We start from the raw sequence: 22,392 nt of genomic DNA, 5'->3' as shown, positions 1-22,392 counted from the left end.
TACCTGATACAGTCAATGTGAGGATGAAAGGAATTCGTGTGTGTATATATATATATATATATAATGTTTAGAACAGTGAATGGCACAAAGACCACAGTACTCAATAAAAGTTAGCTATTATTATTATTGAAACTTTCACTAGCAGCTCTTCCTTTTGTAAAGAGCTATGCATTAACTATAATGGGTTAGTTAATAATTCCTCTTTGGTGCCATGGCATATGAGGAATTTGTGATTAAATAAATTAATGATCACACAAACAAATTATAATTCATGATTTCCCACAGTAATTGGGCACAGACATAAGATGAACCCTAGACAGCCAAATTGGCTCATTTATCTCTGCTCCAGGAAGTCTTTTAGTGAAGGGGAATCATTCACCAAGAAGTGCCATCAACAAGGGAATTTGTTTTTGAACAACAATGATTGGGCTATTTTTCAACCTCAGCTTCAGGTGACGCATTTTTATTTTGTCTCAGGCTGAAGAAAAGGAAAAGGTTTTAGAAAAAAGTGTAGCAGATGGTAGACAGCACTCATTACAGGATGTATGGGCAATGTGTGCCCTATGGAATTGAGTGGTAAGCCACCAGACCTAGTTTATGGCCAACTTACTACCACTAACATTTTGTTCTGGGAGTTTAGAGCCAAGGTTGCAAGGAAACCTCACTTCCTCCAGAGTAAGATAACCTGACTCGTGGTCTGTGCCAAGCTACAGTTATGCACATGCAGACAGGCATCTCAGGGGTAGGGACTGTGACTTTAACTTCTCTGGATCTTTTGTTGAAATAATAATAGCTACCATTATGGTGAGTTTACAACATGCCAAGCATTATGCTAAGCGCTAAATGAAGATTGCCTCACTTTCTCCCCATCAAAACCACGAGAAGCAGATTCCAAGTTCTGTTTTACAGATGAGTCAACAGATGCATAGTGACTTGCCCTTGGACACACAGCTAATAAGGCTTTGAACTCAGAGAATGTAACCCTAGGGTTTGCCTGCATACACACTACACTTGCTGTCTTCCATAGAACACACTATTCAAGCAGCAGCTGCTTTACGGTTGCTTTGCTGGTTAGATGGGTAGATGGATGGACAGACAAGGCTGCTGCAGAAGGGAATGTAGAATTCATCTCTAGAATCTTCACTCACTGGGATCTGGACTCCATGACTAGCAAGTTATAGTGAGACAAGCCTCGGCCTTTTCCAGGCCTTATTTTGGATAACTAATGAAATATTCTGGTTTAACATGCCCTTGGACTATTGGGCTTGCCCTGCAATCAACTCTTGAGTTCACTAGAATAGGGATAGAAGCTTCTGGAAAGCCAGGCGAAAGCTGCTCAACATGTTTTCTGGAGTTTTATAGTAACATCAACTTCAAAGTGCAAATTATCTTGCAGTCCTGGAGTCCTTCAAATTGCAGACTCCTGAATCTCACTTTTAATATGTCACCATGTTTGAGAAAGCCACAGAACCCTCACCTGCTCTGAGAACCTATGTTTTCCTTTTCTGAGAACAAAACAATGACTTTCAAATTCTTTTAAGTTATTCTTGAAAGACAGAATCACAGAGTCTGAGGGTACCAAATAGAAAGTGGGTGATTAGGACCCAGAAGCCATGGCCAGAGCTAGCTGTACTGACAGATAACCTGACAAGCAAGAGCCGTAGGATTCTGATGAAGAATGAGGATGCCATCCAGTTCCCTTGCCTACTGCATCATTGGCTGCTGCTGCTGGCCCTGCAGAGGGATGTCCCGCTCCACCCCCTGCCCCTTGCCACAGTGAATAAGCATTTGGTCCTTCTATTATGTTGGGGAGGGGTGGGCAAACCCCCATCTTGCCCTACAAATTCACTAGCTGAGGAACCACAGCTTTGTGTCAGCCACGTCTCCCAGCGTTGTGCAAATCTGCCCCTGATTAGATTCCAGCAGCTGGGCACAATCTCTTTCCTCAGTGCCGAAAATGATTTTGGGGGGGGATAAACAATGGAATTTGCCATGTTAATATTCTCTGCAGCCTGCTGGGCGTGGGATGCATACTAAGCACTGTTGAAAGCTCATCCACCCACAATCAGGAGGTGAACCTGGGCTCCAAAGGGTGAGAATGAGCTGGTCTGCAAGAGAAAGCCCTTCAGCTAACAGCTGCCAAGCCTCCTCCCTCCACCCTGATTTCTGAGGCTGGCCTGAGGGAAAGGAGCACTGGGAATCTGTGGTGACTGAGGCCCAAGCCTCAGCCTGGGATACAGGCAACAACTCAGCTTATTGGAAAGCTTAATAGCATTAACATTAACTGTTTACTACCTACCTATTTACCTACTGTGGATCAGGCACTGTGTCAAATCCTTCAGAAATTTTGTTTAATCTTAAAGTTATATTAAATACAAAATTTGTCCATGCCTTATTATTTTAGAAGTAATATAGATTAAAAAACTGAAAAAATAAATCCTCTGTAATCCCCAACTCCCAAAGATAATCACCATTAACATTTTGGCATGTATACCACCCAATAACCCTGTGAGGTACCCATATTCTTATTCATTTTGTAGTTGAGAAAATTCAGGCCTAGAGAGGTCAAACGATCTCATTAAAAGCCAGTGCACTGGATTACTCATGATTTAAACACTGGTTCTTTCATCTGATGACTGTTTATTGAAAATGGAATAAATGTTAAGTGCTCTTCAGAGAGCTGGGATGCTGGGTCCTTAAGGAATAAGACAGAAAAGGTTTTTGTCACCATGAATTTTCGGTCTAGTGAGAGAGACAATCAATACACAAATAAGTGATCTCTGAAAATGCTAAGTGCCATGTAGAAATAAAAATAAGATGTTTTCACGTAAGTGACTGTCATGAGGAAGATGGTAACTTGGAATGGACTGAAGAAGGATTCATTGAGGATATAACATTTTCATTTCTTTTTTTTTTTTCTTTCGAGACAGAATATCACTTTATCACCCTCGGTAGAGTGCTGTGGCATCACAGCTCACTCCTCCAACTCCTGGGCTTAGGCGATTCTCTTGCCTCAGTCTCCCGAGCAGCTGGGACTATAGGTCCCCAGCTATTTTTCTTTTGTTGTTGCAGTTTGGCCGGGGCCGGGTTTGAACCTGCCACTCTCGGTATATGGGACCAGCACCCTACCCACTGAGCCATGGGTGCCACCCAATATTTTCATTTCTTAAACCAACAATTCAAATAGTGTTTACTGTGTGCCAATCACTGGAGGTTTTTTTAAGAAAAATTTTAATGTACTTAAACCTCAAAAAATCCTATAACATAGAAATAATTACTATTCTTACTCCAGATGAGCAAATGGGATGAGTAAGTTTTCTAAAGTTATATAGCCAGGAAGTGGTGTAACCCAAAATTTAGATCCAGGCAGTTTAGCTCCAAAGCCTCCCTTGTAGCATTCCTCTCCACTGCCTCGGAGCTGAGGTCTGAATGACCAGGGGCCAGCTACACAAAGACCTGGGAGAATGCTCAAACAGAGGGACAGCACAGGCACGCCCTGAAGGCACTCAGCATGCCCAGGGATCAGAAGGGATGCCTTTGCTCCCTCAAGTCAATTTGGGGAAAGTCTTGCAGGCCAGAGAAAGGCCTTTGGATTTTACCTTAAATGTAATAGTAAGAAATTGGAGGCTTTTCAGCAGAGAAGTAACAGGATCAAATTTGCATTTGAAAGAGACCCCTTTGCCTATTGAATAGAGAACAGATTTTCAGGGGTAAGTAAGAGAGGCCCCATAGACCAGTTAGGTGGTGAAGTTAGGTAAAGATGAAGGTGGCTTACACTAAGAGAGTAGCTGAAGAATGGAGGAAAAGGGGAAAAAAATAGTGGCTTATGCCATAAATAGTGGCTTATGCAAACTAATACTTTTTTCCATTTAAAGTTTATTGCCTGAGACAAAAGCATTTTGGTAAAAATTCCTTACTAAGCAAGGGGAAACCACCTTGTGGGGTTGGGTGGGAAACATAAAAGGGATAGAGGCTACTCTTTTTCAATTTATAAGCTGGAATCAGGGAGGAAGTTTATCACAAAGGCACAGAAAATAATACCTAACACTCAGTAAGTAGCTAATGTGTTCTGGCCTCTATTCTATGTTCTTTCCACTTACAAATTCATGGGATCCTCACAACAGTCCTCTGAGGAAGGTGCTATCAATCCCATTTTATAGTCAAGTTAAGTCAGACCTATTCATCAAAGACATAAAGCTGGTAGTAAATGACAGAGTTGAGCCTGCAACCCAGGCAGGGTGACTCAAAACCACAGCAGTTAGCCTCTACGCTGACCTGCCTTTGAAAGATGTCCTCTACTTCAACCAACAGCCTGGGGAACTGCCACATAGCAGGTGTACATGTACCCAGCAATAGTAGCAGGAGCCTTCCATTATTTTCTAACAAAATTTAAACGACAAACAAAATAACGTTTGGATTTAAAAAACAAAAAACTAGAGTACAAACCACCCCTCTTTCAGTGCTAGATTTCACAAAAACTCCATTTGTGCAGCCACAGCTCACCTCATCTGTTGCACATCCAGTATCACCACAAACAGGGAGCAGGGCTGGGGCCAGCTGCATATCAAAGTTTTAAGTCCAAACAAATAATCTATGATTTCAGAAGATGAAAATTATAAACCAACACATCATTTGAGTTAAAAAATGACCTCATCAAAGGCAGCAGTTCCTCTCTGATGATGAAGACATTTCTATCAGCAGACAAGGCTTGAAAGTGAAAGTAAGATCTTCGTCAATAATAAGAACTCCCTCGGAGCAAGATGGCAGCCGAGTAACAGCTTCCTTGCATCTGGGCACCATGAGTCTGGGGAGATAGGACTCCAGGCATCTCTGGCTGGTGGGAACTGCCTATCATCACTCCTATGAAGATACAGGGAGTCAGCGAGAGACTTCTGGACCCCAAGAGGAGGACTAAAACAGTGGAAAACCGGCAAGTGGTCGCGTGTGTTCAATCCGTCTAAACCCGCCCACAACTGTAAGTTCAGTAGCAGCGAGACTGCAAACCAGAAAGGCCTTACCTGTGAACTGTTTTGATGTCCTTGGACTTGGCACTGAGTTGAACTGCCTTGGGGAAGGCCTGAGCGGGAGTGCGGAGAACTTTGGCCATTGTCTAGGGCCCCAGTCTGAGCCGCTGAGCCAGACGGAGCTAATAGTGTTTGGCGGTGGGTCACACGGATCCATTGTCAGTGATCTGCCCCGGCAAGCTCCGCCCTCAGGGTCGCAGAGCTAGAAACGGGTGGGAGCTCGTAACCCAGCAACCAAGTAGCCTAAGGGTGGGGTTTGAGCCGCCTTGCAGCCCTAACCCTCAGGGGCAGAGTGAGACCGGTTTTGGCACACTGAGTAAGTGGATAGCCACTTCAGCAGTGATTCCAGCGAGAAAGCTGGGAAAGCTTCTGCTCAGCAAGTTTAAAAGTTCAAAGTGCCTTTTAAGTAGGCTGAAGAGAGATTTAGGGTGTCTACCTGCTGGGGTTTGAGAAATCAGCAGCCTCCAGTCGCATCAGAACTGTGACTAACATCTCATACCCCAGAAGACCACGTGTTGCCCAGACAATATTCAATAACATATACAAACTGCTTTGTTTTTGGTTGTGTATTTTTTTCTTCTTTTTTTTTTTGGTTTGGTTGTTTTTTTTGTTTGTTTATTTTGACGTTGCTGATGTTCTTTTGTTTTTTTAATTTCAATCTTTTCCACACAGATCCCTTTTTCATTCTCGATTTTCCTAGTTTAATTATAATTTCCCATTGCTGCCTTTTTTAATAACTTCAACTTCATTTTTGCTAGTGTTTCTACCTATATAATTTGGTTTTTCACCCAATTTTATCCCCGTAAAGTTTTCTGTTTGCTTCTTTTGGTTTGATTTATAGCATTTTTGTCTTTCCTCTCTACTTGGTGGAGGTGGGGTACTGTGTCTGATCAGGTTAGCAAAGAGCTGCTGACCTCAAGGGAACCACGCAACTGGGCACCCCCAGAAGGTGGGGTTTTTTAAGGTTGTGTCAAAGTACCCTACTGTACACCTATATTGCCCTGTCTCCCTCTTTCTGTGCCTCTCTTCTTTTTGTCAATATTCCCTTTACCCACCCCCTCTCCTTTCTCTATCTTTCTTTTTTTCTTATCACTCGGTCCTCCTTTCTTTCATCCCCTTTTTTTGCTCTTCAACCTTCTCACCCTTCTGGTCCTGTAACCCTTAGTCCACAGGCACAAGAACTTAAAGAGCAAGAGGAAGTGAAAGGAAAATTAGGGCAAGGAAACAGATAAAAGAAATCACCCATGAGGAAGAATCAGCAGAAAACTCCAGGCAACATGAAGAACCAGTCTAGAACAACCCCACCAAGGGACCATGAGGTAGCTACTGCAGATGATTCCACCTATACAGAAATGTTAGGAATGACAGAAAGGGAATTTAGAATACACATGTTGAAAACAATGAAAGAAATGATGGAAACAATGAAGGAAATTGCTAATAAAGTGGAAAATAACCAAAAGGAAATCCAAAAACAGAATCAAATAAGAGATGAACGATATGAAGAATATAAAAAGGATATAGCAGACCTGAAGGAACTGAAACAGTCAATTAGGGAACTTAAAGATACAATGGAAAGTATCAGCAACAGGTTAGACCATGCAGAAGAAAGAATTTCAGAGGTAGAAGACAAAGTTCTTGAGATAACTCAGACAGTAAAAGAGGCAGAAAAGAAGAGAGAGAAAGCAGAACGTTCACTGTCAGAATTATGGGACTTTATGAAGCGTTCCAACATACGAGTTATAGGAATTCCAGAAGGGGAAGAAGAATGCCCCAGAGGAATGGAAGCCATATTAGAGAATATTCTAAAAGAAAATTTCCCAAACATCACCAAAGAGTCTGACACACTGCTTTCAGAGGGATATCGGACCCCAGGTCGCCTCAACTCTAACCGAGCTTCTCCAAGACACATTGTGATGAACCTGTCCAAAGTCAAGACAAAAGAAAAGATTCTGCAAGCTGCCAGGAGTAAGCGCCAGTTGACCTACAGGGGCAAATCCATCAGAGTTACCGCAGACTTCTCTAATGAAACTTTCCAAGCAAGAAGACAATGGTCATCTACCTTTAACCTACTTAAACAGAACAATTTTCAGCCCAGAATTCTGTACCCTGCTAAGCTAAGCTTCAGAATTCACGGAGAAATCAAATCATTTACAGATATACAAACATTGAGAAAATTCGCCACAACAAGACCAGCTCTACAGTAAATACTTCAACCTGTTCTGCACACTGACCACCACAATGGATCAGCAGCAAAGTAAGAACTCAGAAATCAAAGGACAGAACCTAACCTCCACACTGATGCAAAAGATAAAACTAAGCAATGGACTCTCACCAAATAAGACGAATAGAATACTACCACACTTATCAATTATCTCAATAAATGTTAATGGCTTGAATTCCCCACTGAAGAGACATAGATTGGCTGACTGGATTAAAAAACACAAGCCATCCATTTGCTGTCTGCAAGAAACACACCTGGCCTCAAAAGACAAATTAAAGCTCCGAGTCAAGGGTTGGAAGACAATTTTTCAGGCAAACGGAATTCAGAAGAAAAGAGGAGTTGCAATCTTATTTTCAGATACATGTGGATTTAAAGCAACTAAAGTCAAAAAAGACAAAGATGGTCATTTATATTGGTCAAGGGAAAACTACAACAAGAAGACATTTCCATTCTAAATATTTATGCACCCAATTTAAATGCTCCCAGATTCTTGACGCAGACCTTACTCAGTCTGAGCAATATGATATCTGATAATAGCATCATAACAGGGGACTTTAACACTCCTCTGTCAGAGCTGGACAGATCCTCTAAACAGAAATTAAACAAAGATGTAAGAGATTTAAATGAGACCCTAGAACAACTATGCTTGATAGATGCATATAGAACACTCCACCCCAAAGATAAAGAATATACATTCTTCTCATCACCCCATGGAACATTCTCCAAAATTGATCATATCCTGGGACACAAAACAAATATCAACAGAATCAAAAGAATTGAAATTTTACCTTGTATCTTTTCAGACCATAAGGCACTAAAGGTGGAACTCAACTCTAACAAAAATGCTCAAGCCCACCCAAAGGCATGGAAATTAAACAATCTTCTGTTGAATAACAGATGGGTGCAGGAAGAAATAAAACAGGAAATCATTAACTTCCTTGAGCATAACAACAATGAAGACACAAGCTACCAAAACCTGTGGGATACTGCAAAAGCAGTTTTGAGAGGAAAATTCATCGCTTTAGATGCCTACATTCGAAAAACAGAAAGAGAGCACATCAACAATCTCACAAGAGATCTTATGGAATTGGAAAAAGAAGAACAATCTAAGCCTAAACTCAGTAGAAGAAAAGAAATATCCAAAATCAAATCAGAGATCAATGAAATTAAAAACAAAAGAATCATTCAGAAAATTAATGAAACAAGGAGTTGGTTTTTTGAAAAAATAAATAAAATAGATAAACCATTAGCCAGACTAACTAGAAATAGAAAAGTAAAATCTCTAATAACCTCAATCAGAAACGATAAAGGGGAAATAACAACTGATCCCACAGAGATACAAGAGATCATCTCTGAATACTACCAGAAACTCTATGCCCAGAAATTTGACAATGGGAAGGAAATGGATCAATATTTGGAATCACACCCTCTCCCTAGACTTAGCCAGGATGAAATAGACCTCCTGAACAGACCAATTTCAAGCACTGAGATCAAAGAAACAATAAAAAAGCTTCCAACTAAAAAATGCCCTGGTCCAGATGGCTTCACTCCAGAATTCTATCAAACCTTCAAGGAAGAGCTTATTCCTGTACTGCAGAAATTATTCCAAAAAACTGAGGAAGAAGGAATCTTCCCCAACACATTCTATGAAGCAAACATCACCCTGATACCAAAACCAGGAAAAGACCCAAACAAAAAGGAGAATTTCAGACCAATCTCACTCATGAACATAGACGCAAAAATTCTCAACAAAATCCTAGCCAATAGATTACAGCTTATCATCAAAAAAGTCATTCATCATGATCAAGTAGGCTTCATCCCAGGGATGCAAGGCTGGTTTAACATACACAAGTCCATAAACGTTATCCACCATATTAACAGAGGCAAAAATAAAGATCACATGATCCTCTCAATAGATGCAGAAAAAGCATTTGATAAAATCCAGCATCCTTTTCTAATTAGAACTCTGAAGAGTATAGGCATAGGTGGCACATTTCTAAAACTGATTGAAGCTATCTATGACAAACCCACAGCCAATATTTTACTGAATGGAGTAAAACTGAAAGCTTTTCCTCTTAGAACTGGAACCAGACAAGGTTGTCCTCTGTCACCTTTACTATTCAACGTAGTGCTGGAAGTTCTAGCCAATACAATTAGGCAAGACAAGGAAATCAAGGGAATCCAAATGGGAGCAGAGGAGGTCAAATTCTCCCTCTTTGCTGACGACATGATCTTATACTTAGAGAACCCCAAAGACTCAACCACAAGACTCCTAGAAGTCATCAAAAAATACAGTAATGTTTCAGGATATAAAATCAATGTCCACAAGTCAGTAGCCTTTGTATACACCAGTAACAGTCAAGATGAGAAGCTAATTAAGGACACAACTCCCTTCACCATAGTTTCAAAGAAAATGAAATACCTAGGAATATACCTAACAAAGGAGGTGAAGGACCTCTATAAAGAAAACTATGAAATCCTCAGAAAGGAAATAGCAGAGGATATTAACAAATGGAAGAACATACCATGCTCATGGATGGGAAGAATCAACATTGTTAAAATATCTATACTTCCCAAAGCTATCTACCTATTCAATGCCATTCCTATCAAAGTACCTACATCGTACTTTCAAGATTTGGAAAAAATGATTCTGCGTTTTGTATGGAACCGGAAAAAACCCCGTATAGCTAAGGCAGTTCTTAGTAACAAAAATAAAGTTGGGGGCGTCAGCATACCAGATTTTAGTCTGTACTACAAAGCCATAGTGGTCAAGACAGCATGGTACTGGCACAAAAACAGAGACATAGACACTTGGAATTGAATTGAACACCAAGAAATGAAACTAACATCTTACAACCACCTAATCTTTGATAAACCAAACAAGAACTTACCTTGGGGGAAAGACTCCCTATTCAATAAATGGTGTTGGGAGAACTGGATGTCTACATGTAAAAGACTGAAACTGGACCCACACCTTTCCCCACTCACAAAAATTGATTCAAGATGGATAAAGGACTTAAATTTAAGGCATGAAACAATAAAAATCCTCAAAGAAAGCATAGGAAAAACACTGGAAGATATTGGCCTGGGGGAAGACTTCATGAAGAAGACTGCCATGGCAATTGCAACAACAACAAAAATAAACAAATGGGACTTCATTAAACTGAAAAGCTTCTGTACAGCTAAGGACACAATAACCAAAGCAAAGAGACAACCCACACAATGGGAAAGGATATTTGCATATTTTCAATCAGACAAAAGCTTGATAACCAGGATCTATAGAGAACTCAAATTAATCCACATGAAAAAAGCCAACAATCCCTTATATCAATGGGCAAGAGACATGAATAGAACTTTCTCTAAAGATGACAGATGAATGGCTAACAAACATATGAAAAAATGTTCATCATCTCTATATATTAGAGAAATGCAAATCAAAACAACCCTGAGATATCATCTAACCCCAGTGAGAATGGCCCACATCACAAAATCTCAAAACTGCAGATGCTGGCGTGGATGTGGAGAGAAGGGAACACTTTTACACTGCTGGTGGGACTGCAAACTAGTACAACCTTTCTGGAAGGAAGTATGGAGAAACCTCAAAGCACTCAACCTAGACCTCCCATTCGATCCTGCAATCCCATTACTGGGCATCTACCCAGAAGGAAAAAAATCCTTTTATCATAAGGGCACTTGTACTAGACTGTTTATGGCAGCTCAATTAACCATTGCCAAAATGTGGAAACAGCCTAAATGCCCACCAACCCAGGAATGGATTAACAAGCTGTGGTATATGTATACCATGGAATACTATTCAGCTATTAAAAAAAATGGAGACTTTACATCCTTCGTATTAACCTGGATGGAAGTGGAAGACATTATTCTTAGTAAAGCATCACAAAAATGGAGAAGCATGAATCCTATGTACTCAATCTTGATATGAGGACAATTAATGACAATTAAGTTTATGGGGGGGGGAAGCAGAAAGAGGGATGGAGGGAGGAGGGTGGGGCCTTAGTGTGTGTCACACTTTATGGGGGCAAGACATGATTGCAAGAGGGACTTTACCTAACAATTGCAATCAGTGTAACTGGCTTATTGTACCGTCAATGAATCTCCAACAAAAAAAAAAAAAAAAAAAGAACTCCCTCAAGAAACATACATTTTGGAACAAGTGTACTTAACAACGGCCACCTTATGTGCATACTTGCCTTAGTTGCCCAGTGAAAGTCTCCATATCAATAAGGTGCTACTTTCATGTTTATAAGATAACACATATTTAATGTATATATATTATGCCAGCCCATACTAGGAAAATGGCACATCATAAAAAGGAGACGATAAAGACATTTAAGATTTAATTCTTATCTCCCAGAAGTTTATAATCTAACAATATAAATAAACTATATACCTTCACCTTTAAATTTTAAGGGACTTTGATTCATGCTATAAATGCTATTGAAAGACCAAGAGATCCCTTTGCCTATTGAATAGAGACATCTGCCATGCTGATTAGGCAAAGCTGCTTAGAGGAAATGGCATTCTAGTGGGGCCTTGAAGCATGCATGGGAATTTGATAAAAAGAAGGGAGGAGACTTCCAAACTACAAAAATAGTAGGGATACTTATAGGATGATAGCAGAACAGCCTGAATAAAGTAAGAAAGTTGGGTGTTAGGGGCTGAATTGTGCCTCCCCCAATCCATATGTTGAATCCCTGACCCCCAAATTCTCAAAATGTAACTATATTTGCAGATAAGGCTTTTAAAGAGATATTTAAGTTAAAATGAAGCCATTAAAATGGGCCTTGGTTTAATGTCTAGTGTCCTTATAAAGAAGAGGAAACATGTAGACACAGAGATAGCAGAACTGCCACACGTGGAGGAAAGACCACATGAGGACATCTGCAAGCCACGGAGAGGCCTCAGGAGAAATCAACCCTGCTGGCACCTTAACAATGAACTTTACCCATCAGAAACTTCTGTTGTTTAAGCCACCCAATATGTGGTACTTTATTATTGCAGTCATTGCAGATTCATACATGGGCATAAGGAGGCAGAGGAAGAAATGGTTGGGTTTGTCAATTTGGGCAAGGCTGAGGGCCATTGTTTGGCTGCATTTTTCATCCTGACTAGATTAATATCCTACCAGGTGTGCTGCTTGAGTACAAGATGGCAAGTCAGCAGATGTAAGTGGATCAATTTGATAATTAATTGGCAGGTATCTACTGGCTGCCCAGACCCCAGCATGTGAGAGTAGCTCCATAAATGTTTATTGGAATAATGAATAAATACATAAAGTAGACTCTATTCAAAGTGCAGATGGACAGTAATATTTGATGAAGGCAGTTAGGGAGCATGTGAACTTCTTGTTTCTCTAGATTCTCTCTCTTATCAACTTTCTCTTCTTTAGTTTTTTTTTTATATTCTTTATTATCACTTAATTTTAGTATATGTGTTTTTTATGTATTTATCTTCCCCTACTAGAGTAGAAGTTTCATTAGGGTGGGCCTGAACTTTATTTTTCTACATGCAGCACCTATAAAATTGACAGAGGATCATTCAATAAATATTTCTTGATTGAATGAGTGAAGGTATAAATTTTCTTTCATGTTGACTGCCAACAATTTTATAATGTTAAATTAATCTACATGTATAAAAACTACATATTATGCTTGACAACTTTTACTGAGTTTTTATTTTTTTTCTTTCTTTCTTTCTTTATTATTATTTTTTATTGCTAAATCATAGCTGTGTACATTAGTGCAATCAAGGGGTACAATGTGCTGGTTTCATATACAATCTGAAATATTCTCATCAAACTGTTCAAAGTAGCCTTCATGGCATTTTCTTAGTTATTGCATGTAGACATTTGTATTCTGCCTTTAGTAAGTTTCGCCTGTACCCATTCTAAGATGCACCGTAGGTGTGGCCCCACCTATCACCCTCCCTCCACCCTAACTGAGTTTTTAAATGTGTCTTTACATTTGCTTCTCACAATAATTTTGCCAGGTAGACAGAGAAAGTCTTAGTATAGCTCCCTTTTTTGGATGGTGAAACTAAGGTTTAAAAGGCCAAGTGTGCATAAGCTCACATAACTACAACTGTTACTCAAACTCAGTTTTTGTAAGAATTTATCTAATGATTTTTTCACACTATGCTGTCTCCCTAATAGCTTTACAAAGTTATTATTTAATAATTCTATTGTGAATCAGTAAAAGAAATAGCTCAACAAAGAATATCTCTGTGTTGCCTGCTGAATTGCAGTTGTAGGCATTATAAACTAATAATCAGAGTTCTTTAAATTAAGAATTGATGTGCTTACTTCAGCAGCACATATACTAAAATTGGAACGATACAGAGAAGATTAGCATGGCCCCTACGTAAGGATGACACACAAATTCCTGAAGCATTCTATATTTTTTCCCATGTACTCAGTACTGTTATGAAACCAGTTTACAATCACTCACACTTTCATATGAAAAATAGATCACAACTATGGCCCAAATTAAAGGAGGGAGGAGAGAGGATGGAAGGCAGGGGGATCAGATCAAGGGAGGGTGAATGGTGGGATCACACCTATGGTGCATAATGCAAGGGTACATGTTGGATCTATTAGTATTGAGTATAAATGTCTTAACACAATAACTTAGTAAACGAGATGAGGTTATATATTAAGCAGTGTGATGTAAGTGTTCCTAATTCTATATGAAATCAGCACATTGTACCCCATAAATGCATTAATGTATACGTGATCTATGTGTTTATGATTTAATAAAAAAATAAAAATAATAATTAAAAAAGAATTGATGGGAATTTACTGACAGGAACAAGTCTGGATCTCCTGAAAATTGGTATTTCCTTGTATCATATAGAACCTGATAAGTTACAGGATTTCATTTATTACCTTGGCTGTTAAGAAACACAGAAATCAGGCTCTTCTCCAAAAAATTATGAAAGAAAATTTTCCAGACATGCTAAGAGATTCTGAAATTTAGATAGCAGACAGTTTCAGAACCCCAGCACGACTCAACCCGAATAAGACATCCCCCAGGCACATCATAATTAACTTCACTAAAGTTAATATGAAGGAGAAAATTCTGAAAGCAGCCAGATGTAGAAAACCATAACCTACAAAGGGAAGACTATTAGAATGACTGCAGATTTCTCTGATGAAAACTTTCAAGCCAGAAGAGGGTGGTCATCAACTTTTTATCTCCTAAAACAAAATAACTTTCAACCCCGGATCCTGTATCCAGCTAAACCAAGTTTCATTTATGATGGAGAAAATAAATACTTCAATGACATTCACATGTTGAAGAAATTTGCCATAACCAAACCAGCTCTTCAGGATATTCTCACACCTATCCTCCATAATGACCAGCACAATCCTCTACCACAAAAGTAAACTCACTCAGAAACTTTTGATCAAACTCCAACTTCCACAGTGATGAAAGGATTAAAAATGTCCACTGGACTTTTGAAAAACTTGATACCCAAAATTTTACCAGACTTATCAATATTCTCCATTAATGTGAATGGCTTAAACTGTCCTCTAAAGAGGCACCGGTTGGCTGACTGGATACAAAAACTCAGGTCATATTTTGCTGCATAAAAGAATCTCATCTTACCTTAAAAGACTCAGGGTGAAAGGATGGTCGTCCATATTTCAGGCAAATGGTAATCAGAAAAAAGCAGGTGTTGCAATTCTATTTGCAGATACAATAGGCTTTAAACCAACAAAAGTAAGGAAGGATAAGATGATCACTTCATATTTCTTAAGGGTAATACTCAATATGATGAGATTTCAATTATTAATATTTATGCACCCAACCAGAATGTGCCTCAATTTATCAGAGAAACTCTAACAGACATGAGCAACTTGATTTCCTCCAGCTCCATAATAGTCGGAGATTTTAACACTCTTTGGCAGTGTTGGATAGATCCTCCAATAAGAAGCTGAGCAAAGAAATTTTAGATTTAAACCTAACCATCCAACATTTGGATTTAACAGACATCTACAGAACATTTCATCCCAACAAAACTGAATACACATACTTCTCATCAGCCCACGGAACATACTCCAAAATCAATCACATTTTAGGTCGCAAGTCTAACCTCAGTAAATTTAAAGGAATAGAAATTATTCCTTGCATCTTCTCGGACCACCATGGAATAAAAGTTGAACTCAGTAACAACAGGAATCTTCATACTCATACAAAAACATGGAAGTTAAATAACCTTATGCCGAATGATAGCTGGGTCATAGATGAGATTAAGAAGGAAATTGCCAAATTTTTGGAACAAAACAACAATGAAAACACAAATTATCAGACCCTCTGGGATACAACAAAGGCCATCCTAAGAGGGAAATTTATAGCACTGCAAGTCTTCCTCAAGAGAACGGAAAGAGAGGAAGTTAACAACTTAATGGGACATCTCAAGCTTCTGCACAGCTAAGAACACAGTAAGTAAAGCAAGCAGACAGCGCTCAGAATGGGAGAAGATATTTGCAGGTTATTTCTCCGACAAAGGTTTAATAACCAGAATCCACAGAGAACTCAAGCGCATAAGCACAAAAAGAACAAGTGATCCCATCGCAGGCTGGGCAAGGGACTTGAAGAGAAAATTCTCTGAAGAAGACAGGCGCACGGCCTACAGACATATGAAGAAATGCTCATCATTCTTAATCATCAGAGAAATGCAAATCAAAACTACTGTGAGATATCATCTAACTCCAGTAAGATTAGCCCATATCACAAAACCCCAAGACCAGAGATGTTGGCGCAGATGTGGAGAAAAGGGAACACTACTACACTGCTGTTGGGAATGCAAATTAATATATTCCTTTTGGAAAGGTGTTTGGAGAACACTTAGAGTTCTAAAAATAGACCTGCCATTCAATCCTATAATTCCTCTACTAGGTATATATCTAGAAGACCAAAAATCACATTATAACAAAGATATTTGTACCAGAATGTTTATTGCAGCCCAATTCATAATTGCTAAGTCATGGAAAAAGCTCAAGTGCCCATCGATCCACGAATGGATTAAAAAATGGTGGAATATGTACACCTTGGAATATTATGCAGCCTTAAAGAAAGATGGAGACTTTACCTCTTTCATGTTTACATGGATGGAGCTGGAACATGTTCTTCTTAGTAAAGTATCTCAAGAATGGAAGAAAAAGTACCCAATGTACTCAGCCCTACTATGAAACTAATTTATGGCTTTCATATGAAAGCTATAACCCAGTTATAACCTAAGAATATGGGGAAGGGGGCGAGGGAGGGGAGGGAGAGGGAAGGATGGGCAGAGGGACAGTGATTAGTGGGATTACACCTATGGTGCATCTTACAAGGGTACATGTGAAACTTACTAAATGTAGACTATAAATGTCTTAACATAATAACTAAGAAAATGCCAGGAAGGCTATGTTGACTAGTGCGATGAAAATATGTCAAACGATCTATAAAACCAGTGTATGGTGCCCCATGATTGCATTAATGTACACAGCTATGATTTAATAAAAAAAAAAAGAAACACAGAAATCAAATAGTGCTTCATTACAGTAATAATCTAACTTCTTGTCCAATTACTATCCTCTCCTCCTATACATAATTTCTGATATTTATTTTCATTTTAACCAATTATGTATATGGATACACAGGTCACATTATTGGATATAGCAAATCTTTCTTAGAAATAGTCATAGTAGAAAGCATAGAAAATTAGTAACAATTAGCACTAATCAAATGCTTATCATATAACAGGGGCCATTTTTGCATTTTCCTCATATTAACTTTTTTTCATTAAAAACTCAAAATTTTGTATTGCCAGGGAATCCAAATGTTCCAATATGCTATCATAAAATCAACGTTCTGAATTTTGAAAGCATGTAACATGTGCCTTCTCACTTCCTCTGCTCCTGCCCTGGTACAGCCTCTATCATCTCTCACCTCAATTGTTTCAATTCTATCCTAATTAGACTCTCTGCTTTCACACTTGCCCTTTCCACTCTATCTCCCTATTAACAGTTAGCATTAGCCTGTTCAAACAAGAGTCAGATGAGGTCACTCCTCTACTTAAAATCCTCCAGTGACTTCTCATCTCACTCAGAGTAAATGCCCAAGTCCTTCCACAAGTTCTGGCCCCCTGTTATGCTCTTTCCTTTGGCCTGTTCCTTTATGCTCTTTCCCCCTCTCACTCTGTTCCTTGGCCACACTGGCCTCTTGCTATTCCTTGACTATTCCATGCACCTGCTCTTTGTCTTTTTATTTGCTCTTCCCTGTAGCTGGAATTCTTTCTTTAGATATCTGCATGGCTTGCCCTCTCATCACCATCATGGGTCAAAGGACACCTTCTCAGAGTGGATTTCCTTGATCCCCTTACCAGCTCCTCCCTCAACAGTCCCGATCTGCCTTCTTGTTTTTTTCTCCTAAGCACATTTAATTAATGTGCTGTTTGATTTATACTGATTGTATCTTATCCCACAATAAGGATGTTCCAAAGGCAGGCATTTTTGTCTATCTTGTTCTTTGGTATATCCCAATCAACTAGAACAGTATTTGGCATATAATAGGTACCCAATATGTTTTTTTCTAAATGAGACAGTGTTGAAGAAGCAGGGATATTTTGCTAAAAATATACCACAGTTTGCAAATATACAAATAGTAAAAACATATTTGCAAATCTGGTAGAAAACTAAAATATTCACTTTAATTATTAAACTGGTTTTCCAGACTCCTTCCTTCTGCCACATATTACAGCTATCAGGTAAATTAAAGTGTAACTGGTTGCATAGAATGGTTGGTTATCTATGCAATTTAGGTATTTGGATTTTTCAGGACATTTTTGGCTGGTCTAAATAAAGACTCAACTCAACTGTGCTACAAGATCTTTTACATTTATCAATATTCCTCTTTTTAATGAGACAGAGTCTCGCTCTGTCACCCCAGGTAGAGTGCAGTGGTGTTATCACAGCTCACTGCAACCTCAAATTCCTGGGCTCAAGCAATCCTCCTGCTTCAGCCTCCTGAGTAGCTAGGGCCACAGGTGTGCACCAAGACACCTGGTTAATTTTTCTATTTTTACTAGAGACAGGATCTTGCTCTTGCTCAGGCTGATCTTAAACTCCTAAGCTCAAGCAATCCTCTGACCTCAGCCTCCCAGAGTGCTAGGATTATACGCAGGAGCCTCACCTGGCTCATTTATCAATATTCATGGGAACTTTGTTTTGTAATTAAAGAAGTTGGTATAATTTGGTTTGGAGGGGTGGAAGCTAGGGGCAAAGGAGGGAAAAGAGGAGGACAATGATAAAAGCAGAGACCATTTCTATGTGGTTGTCACTGTATCCCAGCTTCTGGGAAAGTACAGGCACATACCAGGCAATCAATAAAGATTTGTTGATTGAATTGTTCATGTGACCCTATGTCTGTATCTGAATATTTATGGCTGGAAAGATGAGGACCAGAAGTTAGAAATTTTTCTTGGGAGACTTTGAGGTGCCTGGTAACACATTCTCCTCATCTGTGCCTAGGGCAGCGGTTCTCAACCTGTGGGTCGCGACCCATAGGAACTGTATTAAAGGGCCGTGGCATTAGAAAGGCTGAGAATCACTGGCCTAAAGGCTCGGCAGCTTTCGAAGTTTGGGAGGTAGCACCCTGCACGGACACTGACACGCAAGGACGAGCTATTCTGGCCATGCTACCTGTCCACGAAGGGCTCTTGAGTGCTAGACACAGAAAAGTAGAAAGCTCCTCACAGTGGCTGTAGCTAACAGTCTGGGCTGGGGACACACACAAGACACATATTTGGAAACTTCCAGGAATAACAAGGCCCATTTGAGTAGACAGGGCATGTAACTATTAGCTGGTGTGGCTAGGTTTGATTTTCACATGGCATCACAGAATTCAGATTTTAGAATTTAGAATTTAGCTTTAGAATTATCTCAACTCAACATTTCATGCAGAAGTTTCTTTCTTCTTCAAGGAAGAACAAAAATCATAGAGCATGATTTAGTCTCTCTCTTCTCTCATATATGTGTATTTGAGTTTATCCAGACTTTTGCAAACCCATCTCATCCCCCACAGCACCACTATCAGTAGTGAGAAATGCCTTCTCTCAAACTTTCTGGCTCTTGCTGGAGGCAAGGGCTTTTGTTCCTTTCCACTTAGTATGTGCCTCACTGTTGACACTCCTGCCAAGTATCTTCTGGCAGTTTTAATTGCTAGTATTAGTATGGGGCGGTTCTCCTTCTCCTTTAGAAGAAAAAAAGCATTAATTTAATTTCTAACCCAATTAAACCATGAGCTCATGAGCTCATGCTCTGTGGGCCACAGTGATGGGCTCCGGAGACATGAGCCGAATAGGAATTGCCAACATTAACATGATTTCCTCTTCCCCATCCAGGAATGACTAACACAGGGTGAGATTATGTTTGTGCTCCAGTAGCTTTCTTCAATTAATTAATCAGCAGGTACAAATTCGAAAAAACAAGCCTCTGAAAATGATGAGGACTGGCTGGCATTCTTGAGAACACCAGGGCAATAGCTCAGGAGTTTCAGAAGAGCTTAATATTTATGGCCCACTGATTATGATGCTGCCCCCTCCCAATTCCCTGACTCTGGGAGTTTCATTCTGCTTCAGAGAGTTACATGGATCATAAACTGGGCCTGAGAGTAAGCAGGTCAGAGTAGAAAGTTCCACCTGTTCCTGGCAGAAACAGAAGAATCCTCTCTAAGCCTCAGATTTGGGCCACAGAATGGCCAGTGGTTACAGGGGCAGCTGTGAGTGGCAGAGGAGCGCTGAGCCAGGAGCCAAGAGATGGGGGCTGTTTAGGTGTTTCTAGCTGTAAGTGCTTGGCCCAGATTCTTAACTCCATGGTATTCAGTTTCCTTTTCTGTAAAACAAGATGGTTATGCCAGAGGATCGCAGAGATTCCAATGACCTTGCCTGTCTCTGAGTGTATCAGGTATGGCACTTAAGCACTTGCGGGGTGCCTGCCCTTTCATTTTTTCTAATCTGCCTCCCACCACCACTTTCTGCCAGTGTGGAACATTAACATTAGAAAAATATTTCTTAGTGGAACATGGTGGCTCTCGCCTGTAATCCTAGCACCCTGGAGGCTGAGGCAGATTAGTTGCTTGAGCTTGTGAATTTGAGACTAGCAAAAGCAAGACTCCCGCCTCTACTAAAAATACAAAAACTAGCCAGGTGGGCGGTGCCTGTGGCTCAGTCGGTAAGGTGCCAGCCCCATATACCGAGGGTGGCGGGTTCAAACCCAGCCCCGGCTGAACTGCAACCAAAAAATAGCCGGGCATTGTGGCGGGCGCCTGTAGTCCCAGCTACTCGGGAGGCTGAGGCAAGAGAATCGCGTAAGCCCAAGAGTAGAGGTTGCTGTGAGTTGTGTGATGCCATGGCACTCTACCAAGGGCCATAAAGTGAGACTCTGTCTCTACAAAAAAAAAAAAAAAAAACTAGCCAGGTGTCATGGCAGGTGCCTGTACTCTTAGCTACTCAGGAGGGTGAGGCACAGGAAGATTGCTTAGTCTCCTGTTTGAGCCCAGGAGACTAAGGTTGCTGGGACAACAGAGTGAGACTCTCAAAAATAAAAAAACAAACAAGCAAACATTTCTTTGTCCAGGGGTGGTGGCTCACGCCTTGTAATTCCCAGCATTTTGGGAAGCCAAGATAGGACAATTCATTAAGGCCAGGAGTTCAAGGCTGTGGTGAGCTGAGCAAGAGGAAGAAACTCCATCTTAAAAAAAGAAAAGACAAGACAAGTATAAAAGGAAGGAAAGAAGAGAGGGAGGAAGAAGAGAAGGGAGAAAGGAAGGAAGGAAGGAAGAAATTTCTTTGATTGCTAGGGCAGCTTTTCCAGGTTTCTTGACTCCAAGAGATCTGAGCACTAAGGCCCTGTCCAAGATTAGGGATAAGAAAACAAATATGGATTGCAAGAGGGACTTTACCTAACAAATGCAATCAGTGTAGCCTGGCTTATTGTACTCTCAATGAATCCCTAACAATAAAAAAATTAATTAATTAATGTAAAAAAAAAAGAAAAGAAAACAAATATGTAATGTGGTGCAAGCAGGAAGACAGCAGGGTAATCTTGGGGTAGTCAGGCAAGAGAACTAAAAATATCTAGACTTTGTGGAATTCGCAAAATAATAATATGATCAGAGAAAAATCTATTTCCCAAGCAGAGACCAATTAGGAAAGCAACTAAAAGAAAAAACCATAACCCTACCTGCAGTAGGAGGATTAAAATAGGGTAGGATGTTACAATCTTCTCAGCCACAATAATCAGGCCCAGAAGATGGGCCGAGGACTAAAGAAAGGGAATGAGAATATGTGTGTGTGTGCCTGTGTGCATGAGAGAGAGAGTGTGAAAAAGAGGGAGGGAGGGAGAGAGAGAGAGAGAGAGATTCAAAAAACCCCTGGAATCAGTTGTGAAAAGTCACAAACTACCCATTTCTCTGATCATATTATTATTTTGCGAATTCCACAAAGTCTAGATATTTTTAGTTCTCTTGCCTGAAAGATCTATCTAATACTGCAAACTTGTGACCAGATCCTTAGGAAAGTAAAGGGTAGTTTGTGACTTTTCACAACTGATTCCAGGGGTTTTTTGAATCTCTCTCTCTCTCTCTCCCTCCCTCCCTCTTTTTCACACTCTCTCTCTCATGCACACAGGCACACACACACATATTCTCACAGAGCACGAATAAGATGTGTCCTTGAGTCAACTATATACACAGTTTCACAGTGGATAATATAGGAAGAATGTGCTGATGGGAAAGAAAAAAAATGTGAGAACGTATTTTTTAATGGTAAAATCTCCCCACTTTTTGCTATTGGCTGTTAAGAATAAAAACCAAAGCAATAGTAGATGATATTATAGAAATTCAATACATATTTGAATAGTGAATGATAGAATTTGTGAACTAATCAATTAAATTAATAAAGGAATCCCAACTTGCCCATTTATGGGAATTGGTCTTATCCTATGGTGGGACAGATGCCCTGTTCTCTAACAGAATATTTTACTATGCCCCCAACCCCACAACATCTCTGTAAATTCATTCTCAGTGAATAAAGCAAATAAATGTGTCTCAAACATTTATATAATACTTTATACCTAGGACT

The 22,392-nt window shown here is 39.8% G+C and overlaps 1 non-coding gene across 1 annotated transcript; it reads left to right on the top strand.

Annotated features, from left to right (window-relative positions):
* The first annotated feature begins 13,559 nt into the window (after positions 1-13,559).
* On the top strand, positions 13,560-13,666 carry LOC128586882 (U6 spliceosomal RNA). The gene has a single exon (XR_008380340.1). It is a non-coding gene; the product is annotated as a U6 spliceosomal RNA (small nuclear RNA).
* The last annotated feature ends 8,726 nt before the right edge of the window (positions 13,667-22,392 follow it).

This window comes from Nycticebus coucang, chromosome 5, assembly GCF_027406575.1.
Source record: "Nycticebus coucang isolate mNycCou1 chromosome 5, mNycCou1.pri, whole genome shotgun sequence".
NCBI classification, from domain to species: Eukaryota; Metazoa; Chordata; class Mammalia; order Primates; family Lorisidae; genus Nycticebus; species Nycticebus coucang.
Note: the sequence above shows the minus strand (reverse complement) of the source record. Positions and strands in the feature narration are given on the sequence as shown.